Below are 12991 nucleotides of genomic sequence, written 5' to 3'. Positions count from 1 at the left end.
ACGCGGAAGAATTATAAGAAAGAGAAAATTCAGGTACGACATGGTCATACAGGATCTATACTTCGGAAGTATTCGAAAGTTTTTGTGCCATAAGCATTAGCTTAAGCTTCTGTAGATATCTTGGAAACATTCCAGGGAAGCTACATGTTTGTACCAAGGGCAGACATATGTATTTGAAATCATAAAGCTATTTTGATGCATTGTAAAGTGATATGATTCCAGAAGCGATACACATGGGTGACATATATATTGATGCTACTACTTCAGATGGCATACAAGACTTACATTAGAACCTAATGCTATTGCTTGGTGTTTCGTCTAATTTTTAAAGATTTATCCTGCTTTAATCATTTTTCAGTTAGTCTCCCCAACAATATAAGCTGTGGGAAATTTACTACTTTCGCCTCACATACATCTGAGGGTTCTGGAGGAGAGTGAAAACCTATTGGCGGGAGAGTATGCTGTCAGCGCTGATACTGTCCCTGTCATGGAGTGATAGGTTAGGTATACCTCTTGATAGCTCTATCACAGGGTCGCCCTATACCGTTATCCATCAGCCAGTGAGTTCCTGTCACTACGCTCTGTTTAAATTCTTTACTGTTACGTTATTATTATTTAAATAAGTAAATACCCTCTTTATATGATGTGGATATGAATGGCGTTAAAAAGTGATTTTCCTCCATCAGAACGCGTTTTCAGTAACACTACACATACCAAAGAAAATCATATCCACTCCACCCCTGGCCCGGGAATATCCTCATCACAGGACACACACACACACACACACACACACACACACACACACACACACAAACACACAGACATAAGTGGCGTAATTTCACCTAAATGCAGAGGGAATGAGGAAAAGTGCTGTCATTTTTACACTTTACTCATATGTTTTTGCTATTTATGTGGATAATCAAAAATGGCTCTGAGCACTAAGGGACTTAACTTCTAAGGTCATCAGTCCCCTAGAACTTAGAACTACTTAAACCTAACTAACCTAAGGACATCACACACATCCATGCCCGAGGCAGGATTCGAACCTGCGACCGTAGCGGTCACGCGGTTCCAGACTGTAGCGCCTTTAACCGCTTGGCCACCCCGGCCGGCGTGGATAATCAACTAAAGCGTATTTGCCAATCGTTGCTCTAATGCAGAATATTATCCACCTTTCTATAATTGCAGTTATTTACCAGGGAATCGATTACATAAACTTTTGATAGTATAAAATACCTCAGAACGCTTTATAAACACTCCTTGGAGATTATCATTGGTAGAAACAGTCAGGTTTTCACCAGATTTGTTTAAGCATTGGTCAGAAACTAGTAGTGTCCCGATACAGTCACGCTGTTCTATCACCAGATGATGTCCACTGGGCTGTAGGCAGCCTGTGCGTGATAGCATCTGCCCGATGTCTCTGAAAGCTGGGAAAGGCCCTCGCTAGCTGAGTGAAAATTATTCTCAGTACCTTCCATTACTATTATTAATGTGGAAGTAGTGAGTAGAGGACTCTGAGCGACGGTTGCTAGTCATGTCAATGATTTTCGTGCTAGTGGACGTCTACAAAAGGCGTGTGATCAAAATACACTCCTGGAAATTGAAATAAGAACACCGTGAATTCATTGTTCCAGGAAGGGGAAACTTTATTGACACATTCCTGGGGTCAGATACATCACATGATCACACTGACAGAACCACAGGCACATAGACACAGGCAGCAGAGCATGCACAATGTCGGCACTAGTACAGTGTATATCCACCTTTCGCAGCAATGCAGGCTGCTATTCTCCCATGGAGACGATCGTAGAGATGCTGGATGTAGTCCTGTGGAACGGCTTGCCATGCCATTTCCACCTGGCGCCTCAGTTGGACCAGCGTTCGTGCTGGACGTGCAGACCGCGTGAGACGACGTTTCATCCAGTTCCAAACATGCTCAATGGGGGACAGATCCGGAGATCTTGCTGGCCAGGGTAGTTGACTTACACCTTCTAGAGCACGTTGGGTGGCACGGGATACATGCGGACGTGCATTGTCCTGTTGGAACAGCAAGTTCCCTTGCCGGTCTAGGAATGGTAGAACGATGGGTTCGATGACGGTTTGGATGTACCGTGCACTATTCAGTGTCCCCTCGACGATCACCAGTGGTGTACGGCCAGTGTAGGAGATCGCTCCCCACACCATGATTCCGGGTGTTGGCCCTGTGTGCCTCTGTCGTATGCAGTCCTGATTGTGGCGCTCACCTGCACGGCGCCAAACACGCATACGACCATCATTGGCACCAAGGCAGAAGCGACTCTCATCGCTGAAGACGACACGTCTCCATTCGTCCCTCCATTCACGCCTGTCGCGACACCACTGGAGGCGGGCTGCACGATGTTGGGGCGCGAGCGGAAGACGGCCTAACGGTGTGCGGGACCGTAGCCCAGCTTCATGGAGACGGTTGCGAATGGTCCTCGCCGATACCCCAGGAGCAACAGTGTCCCTAATTTGCTGGGAAGTGGCGGTGCGGTCCCCTACGGCACTGCGTAGGATCCTACGGTCTTGGCGTGCATCCGTGCGTCGCTGCTGTCCGGTCCCAGGTCGACGGGCACGTGCACCTTCCGCCGACCACTGGCGACAACATCGATGTACTGTGGAGACCTCACGCCCCACGTGTTGAGCAATTCGGCGGTACGTCCACCCGGCCTCCCGCATGTCCACTTCTCCCCCCCGCTCAAAGTCCGTCAACTGCACATACGGTTCACGTCCACGCTGTCGCGGCATGTTACCAGTGTTAAAGACTGCGATGGAGCGCCGTATGCCACGGCAAACTGGCTGACACTGACGGCGGCGGTGCACAAATGCTGCGCAGCTAGCGCCATTCGACGGACAACACCGCGGTTCCTGGTGTGTCCGCTGTGCCGTGCGTGTGATCATTGCTTGTACAGCCCTCTCGCAGTGTCCGGAGCAAGTATGGTGGGTCTGACACACCGGTGTCAATGTGTTCTTTTTTCCATTTCCAGGAGTGTATTTATGGTATTCTTCTACACTGGTGTCTGATGTGTCGGTAGTTGGCTGCAGATTCTGGTCACAGTGTGCAGGGGGTCCCAAAGCATCTGTAAGTTTTTCTCAGTCTTTGAAAAGCGGAAACGACTTTCTCGCGATGGAACAGTGTGCACCTACAATGAAATATAGTCCTATATTCGGAAACAGTCCTATATTCAGAAAGAGTTGTGAAGTAGTTAGTCTTACGCACAGTCAAGACCTCGAGCTATGATGCCTAAAAAAGCACTCGACTAGAGACATGAATACTCGTTTGTCAGTGGTTATTATAAGCAGACCACTGTGGTCCCTATCTATCAATACAACGCGTTTCAATGTGAGAAGCCATACCAGACTGAGACTTGCTAGCAGCAACATCGACAGCGCGAACAGTTTTAGCAGAGATGAAACTCTGCAGCGGAAATGATGGTTCATCAGTGACTCTAAATCGACCCTCGTATGACTCCAGTGATCCTACAGATATGCATTCAAAACGATTCTTTTTTTTTCATGTTTTTATGTGCTCTGTATAGCTGCATTCTGATGATAAAGTTCTTCCTTTTCTGTTGCTGATGTGATGGATTTGTGCAAACTCTGAGGTGCACCTGCAACAACTACTTCATGATCTGATAAGTGATGATGAGTTCGTCACTTTAGGCTATTTCGTCTGTTCACTGTGCCTCAAAACACCACCACAGTGCACTTTATAATCATCACCGTGCTATGGACTCATGACGCCTGCTCGTTTACCAACACAGATAGACCCTGGACCGTTTCGCAGTCAAAATGGACTTTCTTAGTCTTTGAAAAGCGGAAAGGACTCTCTCGCGATGGAGCAGTTATGCTAATATATTCATGGATTGGCAAGCTATCATATCACAAGACATTGCTGCAAAGAATGATGTCATGAGGGGCTTGTGGTATTATTTGAATGCCACTAATTTAAAACGTTAGTAAATTGCTATAGATGCCTCCACATATCAATTTTTTTGAGATGGACGCTGTGCCTGGAGCTGGTCTTGTATCTGTAGCTACTACTCCACCACTTGACCAGATTACGATTCGTTCATTGCCCCTACCAGATTCTTTGATGATGTGTTCACTGTACTCAGTAACATAACCACCGCCTGGTCTGTCATTACAATCATCGACGTAGTACAGGGTGATGTCGCCAGCTCATTTGTCGATGCCGCTGCACTCTGGACTGTCTTTCGATTGTCATGTATCTACACAGCATCAGACATCACTTCAACATCATTCTGGATCAGGCAGCAGCAGTAGCCCTGCCTGTTCTATTACATATCACCAAGTAAGTCTGGCAGCTGCACTGGACTACTCTGTCGTTGGCTCTGTTGGGGACAGGATCTCACGAGCCCTCATTGATAATTCGAATGCGGACTGCTGGGATGCTGTCACTTTCCTAGATGCATGTAAAGAATTTTGGAAAGGATGCTCCCCGAAAGTGACAATGGCCCCGTTATCCTGTCATTAAATGTAACATACCTCTATACTTTGAGCTCATGCACTTCTTGAAAGATGGTAGATATGCCAACGGAAAGAAGAGCATTGTACAAATTTGAGGGGAAAACTGACACGATATCACTGGGCTGTTCGATTGCAGAATGTTTTAGAACTTATGTCAACAGTGAATAACTCGGCCGTTTTTCCAACATGCAGGAAAGAGAGTCGGGTAAGGCACTCAACCGTGTTCTCCATCACGTATGTCTACAACCACTTAATGGGGTTCCAGATACAGCCCTGTTCTGGAAGATATTACCTATAACCAGGCGTGTATTAATGTCCAAAATTTAGGGGATGAGAGGGATGTATATTGCTTTTATGGTAGCTTCTGGTTAGCGTTAGAAATTGTCCCAAACATGCACAATGTGCAAGTAAATTTGAGGCGTCTGATGTTCTTGGGCATTATAATTTCTGAGGCATCACTTTCCCTGTAAAACTCAAGAATCTACCAAAATTCGATAGAGAGAATCCTGGTAATTCAATTCATGTCTAACACCCTGGATGTTCATAGTGCAGAAGAAGATGATAACCATGAGCATACTGTGCTGAATAAAGGAGTCAATCATAAAGTTGATAAACCCCACCTCCCCCCTGATTTTCAAAATTAGCTGATCAGCTCCCTAAACATGTTGGTTTGTCGCTATTCTCTGAGGGTGTGAAGCAACACTACGTATGGATCAAAAGCGTGTCCTGCCTATCTTCCTCCCAGTTGAGTACAATAAAACATGCTAGATATTTTTACCGTAGATGTTTCAAATCGTTCACCAAGGCTAACTATCTTGAAAGATACCTCATTGATTGCTTGGGCCAGGAGCCTGTTATGTGTGGAAATGCCTACTGAGGATAAAAAGCTGTTAAAGTTTAAGAATGCCCATCACCAGGAGCGATGCCATTAGTTACATGGATCGACTTTGAATGCCTCCAGCCTCCTGTACTCACACTATTCAGTGGAGTGGCTGAGTGTGTGACTGTGTATTTATATGAAAATAATTGATGTGTGTGTGAGAATGTCTGAAGAATAGTTGGATGAACAAGTTGTCATACAAGGGCCGTTCAGAAAGTAACCTCTGGTTGATTTAAAAATATACACCAAGTTAAATAAAAATATTTTAATATATACATCTTACAACTACATCTTTGCACTATTTTTCTACATAGTCTCCATAGCGATTGAGGCACTTATCGTATCTCTTCACAAGCTTTGAAATTCCTTCTGCATAAAAATCACCCGCTTGTGCCTGGAGCCAGCCTGTGACCGCATCTTTGAGCTCTTCGTCGTCATCAAACCGCTGTGACCCGAGCCATTTCTTCAAATGCCTGAAGAGGTGATAATCACTTGGCGCCAGGTCTGGGCTGTAAGGTGGATGGTTGATAACGTCCCACTTGAAGGACTCAAGAAGGGCCGTTGTTCTGCGAGCAGAGTGAGGACGGGCGTTATCGTGCAAAAAAACGATACCGGAAGTCAGCATACCACGGCGTTTGTTCTGTATAGCCCGTCGTAACTTTTTTATTGTTTCACAGTACACGTCTTGATTAATGGTCGTACCACGTTCCATGAATTCAACCAACAACACCCCTTTGGCATCCCAAAACACCGTTGCCATCAGTTTTCTGGCAGAAAAATCTTGCGAGGCTTTTCTTGGTTTGGTAGGCGAATTTGAATGTGCCCACATCTTTGATTGTTCTTTTGTCTCAGGGTTCACGTACTTAATCCAGGTTTCGTCACCGGTCACGATTCTGTTTAACAATGGTTCTCCTTCGTCCTCATAACGTGACAGAAAGTCTAATGCAGAGGCCATTCTTTGAGTTTTGTGGTGGTTGGTAAGAATTTTGGGCACCCATCGTGCACAGAACTTACGGTAACCCAATCTTGCTGTCACTATCTCGTACAAGAGAGTCTTAGAAATCTGTGGAAAACCAGTAGACCACTCCGACATTGAGAAACGTCGATTTTCACGAACTTTTGCATCAACTGTCTGAACGAGTTCGTCAGTCACCAATGATGGTCTACCACTCCTCTCTTCATCACGAACGTTTTCTCGTCCACTTTTAAATAAACGTACCCATTCACAGACAGCTCCTTCACTCATAACTCTTGGTCCGTACACGGCACAAAGCTCACGATGAATAGCTGCTGCAGAATATCCTTTGGCTGTAAAAAACCTTATGACAGCACGCACTTCACATTTGGCGGGGTTTTCTATTGCAGCACACATTTCAAACTGCCACAAAAACTAAACTAGCGCAGGTACGACGTTCACTCGACCACGGCTTGATGCCGACTGACCTGTTGAGTGCGTGAACGCACAGATGGCGTCGCTACTCCCCCCACAACCCGCACTGTGACCAATCGGAGGTTACTTTCTGAACCGCCCTCGTAGTTTTGAGTATGTGTGTGTTTGTGTGTGTAAGGGGGGGGGGGGGTGGAGGTGCATGTGAGTGAGTGTGAATCGTCTGATTGCCTCCTTTGGTGCCTGTTGAAGGTGCCCCTCCACCTCTCATACTACATTCACAGAGCTGCATGTACCTTATGTGGAATCATATGAAGTCCTATAATAAGTTTGAATCCTACTTTGGGGATAATCCTGTGAGATGGTGGCTCTCCGCACGGGTAATGGTTGGGATTTATTGCAACAACGTTTCCATGACCGACTATCAGTAGAAGGATGTACGAGTATTATACGTGCATGCAATTAATTATTGCAATACGTGATTTGAAACACAAATTTTCAAGTTAATGATCAATTCAGTTTTCTGATAATGGTGGAACGTGTCAGAGAATACCGCGATATTCATTTAATTCATTGGAGGAAGGACGTTATGATGCAAGAGGTTGTATCGCCAGATCAAATTTCAAACACGTTACCATCTTCAATGAAGGTTTTGTCGCTATGGAGGCGGTTAAGGTTTCAGTGCAGTTCATGAAGCCTGCTACGTCAGTATGCATGTTCTGGGTCTCTCCAAACTCCATGTGTACCACACTCACTATGAGTTTCAGAATACAAACTTCACTGGGCCCAACTTACTTATGTAGATACGGTTTCATCTACTGAGTGAAAGGCTGCAAGTAATACAAAGTAATTAGGTAGAATGACATAGAGTTCGACACATCTGGATATGCAGCTGATAATCCTTTCGGAAAACTCCACATAACAAGAAAATTATCGCCCTGATGAAAGACAAGCCGAATCATTCACAAATTGTAGAGTTTGTAGGGCTCAGGTCGCAAATGTCTGCATACCGTATAGATGCAGGTACCACCCAGAGGTCGTGCATCGTGCTGCCCTAAAGGCTAACTTGATAGAGATTTAGAAGAGGTGCCTAGGCCAAGTAGCCTTTCTATTGAGACGCCATGAGGTACAAACTCCACTGAAGCTGAAAGTAGGACTTTGAGGACGGGATAAAAATGGCTCTAAGCACTCTGAGGTCAGCAATACCCTATAATTAGAACTACTTAAACGTAACTAACCTAAGGACATCACACACATCCATGCCCGAGGCAGGATTCGAACCTGCGACCGTAGCTGCAGCGCGGTTCCAGACTGAAGCGCCTAGAACCGCTCGGCCACAACGGCCGGCAGGGACGGGATCAGCGTTCTCCTGTACTCACACTATTCAGTGGAGTGACTGAGTGTGTAGCTGTGTATTTATTTGAAAATAGTTGATTTTTGTGTGAGAGTGTCTGAAGAATAGCTGGATGAACAGCTTGTCATAATTCTGTGTGTGTGTATATGGGGGGGGGGGGGGGCAGGTGCATGTGAGTGAGTATGAATAGTGTGATTTCACACTATGAGTGCATATTCTGTATGCTGTGCACCATGTACAAGATGGCACACTGTATATATATATAATTGGTGTTTTCCCCGTAAGGAGCGCAGTTAGACTAAACTAGATGGCCAATTCCTTTTGTTGCCTTCCTTGTTGTCCACACTTCCCTTATTCACAGGCTGTGTTTCTGTTTCCGGTCCTCTGTCCACGCTTCTTGTCGGCTTCGTGTCTTCGGCTTCATCTTGGTTGCCTTTTTGGTTACCTATATTTCTTTCACCTTCCGGCTGTGATCTTGTTTGCGTTCTTCGGTCCATTTTACGCCTGTTCGTTTGTCACAGTGTATCTCATGTAGTTTACTTTCCTTAATGATGTTTCTGAATTTTGTTCTGTCGTTTATTGTGTCTGGTGTGATGTTGAGTTGATTCAGGTCGTTTTTTACCTCTGCCACCCATTTGTTGTTTCTAGTGGTTACCCAGTCAAACATCTGTTTGGTCAGTCTGTGTGATGGCATTCTGTATAGGTGTCCATAGAATTGCAGTCTGTGTTTTCTAATCTTTTCTGTGATTGTCTCCGAATGTTCCTCTGTAGGATTCTTGATCCATATTCCATTGTTGTTAGTTGCGCCAAATATTTTCCTAAGTATTTTCCGTTCCACTTTTTCTAGTTGTCTGATACGTTTATGCCCTAGGATTAGTGTGGTCTCTGCTGCATACTGTGCCTCGGGGAGCATCACCGTGTCGTAGTGGCGTAATTTGGCTTTTTGTGAGGTAGACTTTTTGTTGTAATGATTCCACACTACTTTGTATGCCTTGTCCAGGTTAGTTTTCTTTTCATCGTTTGTGTCTCTGTTATGTCCGCTCATTTGTAGTGTTTCACCGAGGTATTTGAAGTTTACCGTTTTGTAAACCGTGCCGTACTTTGTTTTCAGAGATGAGAGTTTCTTTGTGCCCATAAATTGTGTCTTTTCGTAGGAGATCTGTAGTCCAGTTTTGGAAGCGATTTCGTGTGGTTTTTCAATACCTTCTTTTGTTTCGTTTATACCTTTCGTGACAATTGCCAAATCGTCTACAAATTCCAGGCATTTATTCTGTAGGTTTCGTAAGGTTATCCCCTATTGTGATATTTCTCATTCTTTTATTACCTTACCTAACACTAGATTGAAAACGAGAGGTGAGAAGCCATCGGCTTGTCGGACACCTGTGCGCATTTCAAAGGGCTCCGATAGTTCCCCACAGAACTTTACTTTGGATGTCGTGTTGGTCAAGGTTTGCTTTATGATAGTCCGTGTTTTTTCGTCTACTTTGTATTCAGCTAGAACTTTGAGGAGAGATTTCCGGTCGATAGAGTCGTACGCCTTTTTGAAGTTGACAAAGGTAACGAACAGGTTCTGTTTGTGTTGTAAAATAATTTTCAGGTTCCAAATTCGTTCCGCACGGAAGCCTGCTTGGTATTCACCAATAAAGTGGTCGGTTTGGCATTCTAGTCTGTTTAGTAAAGCTGTAGAGAGGATCTTGTATGTGACCGGTAGTAGGGATATTCCTCTGTAATTGTTCGGGTCAGTCTTGTCACCTTTTTTGTGTAGTGGTTGTATCAGGGCAGTTTTCCAGCCGTCAGGAATTTTCATGGTTTCCCAGATATCTTCCAAGATCCTGTGAATGTCTTTAGTGAATTCTGGGTCTTGTAACTTCCAGATTTTCGCAACGATGCCGTTGGAGGTTCACTATCTGTATTGTACGTGCTCGTTTCTGTCATCAGTTCTTCCATAGGGGGGGGGGGGGGTCCGTGTTGAGGAGTTTTTCAAGTACTTTGTCAGAATGTCACAATTGTTTTTCGTATTGGTTTCTAGGGTTCCATCCAGTCTTCTGAAGCACAAGTTGGGTGGTTGGTATCCAGTCATATTTTCTCTGACCGTTCTGTAGGAGTTTCTTGTATCACTCTTCGCGGGTGCGCGCGCGTGTGTGTGTGTGTGTGTGTGTGTGTGTGTGTGGGTCTTTCTTCACCTTCTGCTGATGGTCCCCAGTTTCCACGTATATTTCGCGTGCAGAGAAAAAACACATTGATCAAATTTAAAAACTGTATACAGGGTGTATGGAAATTCCCATTAAAAACTTCTAGGATTTATGGAGGGGAGTGAGTACATAGTATTTTGAAGAGAAACCTTCCAACCGTTTCCATTTTACAACGGTTTCATTTCAGATATGTAATGTGTCCACTCCCACTGAGGGAAAGAAAAAAGTCTCAGAATTGCTTATCCTGGTATGCATTGGTGTAGACAGGATGATGTGTAGTAATCAGACGGTCATCTGGTGTCACTTAAAGTCTGCCTTGCTGCGAGTCTTCTATAGAGACAGAGGAAGATCTGCTGGCGCGAGTTTTGCCCACTGCGCTATAAATTGAAGAGACACCAGGTGGAATGGAGAGAGTGTGGCAGATGATGCTTTGCACTTACGACGTCTGTAACAACTTTGTTGGTTGCGACATCGAGCTGCTCCTTTGATGTATCAGTACTGTTCTGTGCATAAAGTATGTTGGGTACTTTTTTGTTTTGGAACAATGTAAACACATAATGCCTCATACGGTAGCACCTGCTCCTCGCCAACTTCAGCGGATTCCCATGGTGTAAGCAGAGTGATAATGGCCAGAACAGTGGTCGAAACATCTTTTGCGGTTGGGACTGTTTTACTGTACACAACATTTTAACATAACCGCTCACTTTCCAACAGAAACAAGATAAAATGTTTCAAAAATTTACAAACCAATGTGCTAAGTGATAAATGGACGTTTAGTTATATTTCCTTTTTAACTGTTACCTAATAATTGCACTGTGCCATGCCTAATTCAATTCCTCAAGCCTAACGAATGAGTTAAACATCTGAACTGAAACCATCGTAGAATGGAAACAGTGCATTTATGGTCATTGGTTCCTATTCAAAATATTATGTGCTCACTCCCCTCTGCAAGTCCTAGAAGTCTGCAATGGGAGGTTTCAACACCATGAATTCTGAGAGAAATTTGAATACTGTATATAGAATAATCAGAAAGAATATGTAAGTGTCATATATAGAATGATCAGAAAGAAAATATAAATACTGAATATAGATTAATCAGAGAATAATATGTTGTTGCTGTCGTGGTCTTCAGTCCTGAGACTGGTTTGATGCAGCTCTCCATGCTACTCTATCCTGTGCAAGCTTCTTCACCTCCCAGTACCTACTGCAACCTACATCCTTCTGAATCTGATTAGTGTATTCGTCTCTTGGTCTCCCTCTACGATTTTTACCCTCCACACAGCCATCCAATACTAAATTGGTGATCCCTTGATGCCTCAGAACATGTCCTACCAACCGATTCCCTCTTCTGGTCAAGTTGTGCCACAAACTTCTCTTCTCCCCAATCCTATTCAATACTTCCTCATTAGTTATGTGGTCTACCCATCTAATCTTCAGCATTCTTCTGTAGCACCACATTTCGAAAGCTTCTATTCTCTTCTTGTCAAAATATTTATCGCCCATGTTTCACTTCCATACATGGCTACACTCCATACAAATAGTTTCAGAAATGACTTCCTGACACCTAAATCTATACTCGATATTAACAAATTTCTCTTCTTCAGAAACGCTTTCCTTGCCATTTGCCAGTCTACATTTTATATCCTCTCTACTTCGACCATCATCAGTTATTTTGCTCCCCAAATAGCAAAACTCCTTTACTACTTTAAGTGTCTCATTTCCTAATCTAATTCCCTCAGCATCACCCGACTTAATTCGACTACATTCCATTATCCTCGTTTTGCTTTTGTCGATGTTCATCTTATATCCTCCTTTCAAGACACTGTCCATTCCATTCAACTGCTCTTCCAAGTCCTTTGCTGTCTCTGACAGAATTACAATGTCGTCGGCGAACCTCAAAGTTTTTATTTCTTCTCCATGGATTTTAATACCTACTCCGAATTTTTCTTTTGTTTCCTTTACTGCTTGCTCAATATACAGATTGAACAACATCGGGGAGAGGCTACAACCCTGTCTTACTCCCTTCCCAACCACCGCTTCCCTATATAAGGGTTGGAACTTCAATAGTGCCTCGCGGGGTAGTTGCGCAGTCTCAGGCGTTTTGTCACAGTCCGCGCGGCTCCCCCTGTCGGAGGTTCGAATCCTCCCTCGCGCATGGGTGTGTGTGTTGTCCTTAGCGTAAGTTAGTTTAAGTCAGATTAAGTAGTGTGTAGGCTTAGGGACTGATGACCTCAGCAGTTTGGTCCCATAAGACCTTACCACACATCTCCAGTGTAAATAGTGGCAACTATTTATTCACAACCGATACAAAAGAGTTACATGTTTGCACCTGTTACTGTCCTTCAAAGTAGTCACCAGCGTTGTGCAGAACCCGTTGCCAGCGATGTGCAAAGCGTCGTATACCGTTAGCAGAGCCTGTTCTCTTGATGGTGCGAATGGAGCGTCTACTGCCTGTCGAATCTCTGGAACAGCTCTGAAGCGAATGCATCTTCGGAATAAAATCAAAGTCACAAGGACTTACGTCCGGGGAGTATGGTGGATGGTACAGTACTTACCCAGTCCCATCGACCGAACTGAGTAGCCACAGCTTGCGCTGTATGCGCCCGCGCACTTTCGTGCAACATGATGAGTGGGTTGCGGAGGAAGTGCCGCCGCTTCTTTCTTGTGTC

This window comes from Schistocerca serialis, chromosome 4 (assembly GCF_023864345.2).
Source record: "Schistocerca serialis cubense isolate TAMUIC-IGC-003099 chromosome 4, iqSchSeri2.2, whole genome shotgun sequence".
NCBI classification, from domain to species: domain Eukaryota; kingdom Metazoa; phylum Arthropoda; class Insecta; order Orthoptera; family Acrididae; genus Schistocerca; species Schistocerca serialis.
Note: the sequence above shows the minus strand (reverse complement) of the source record.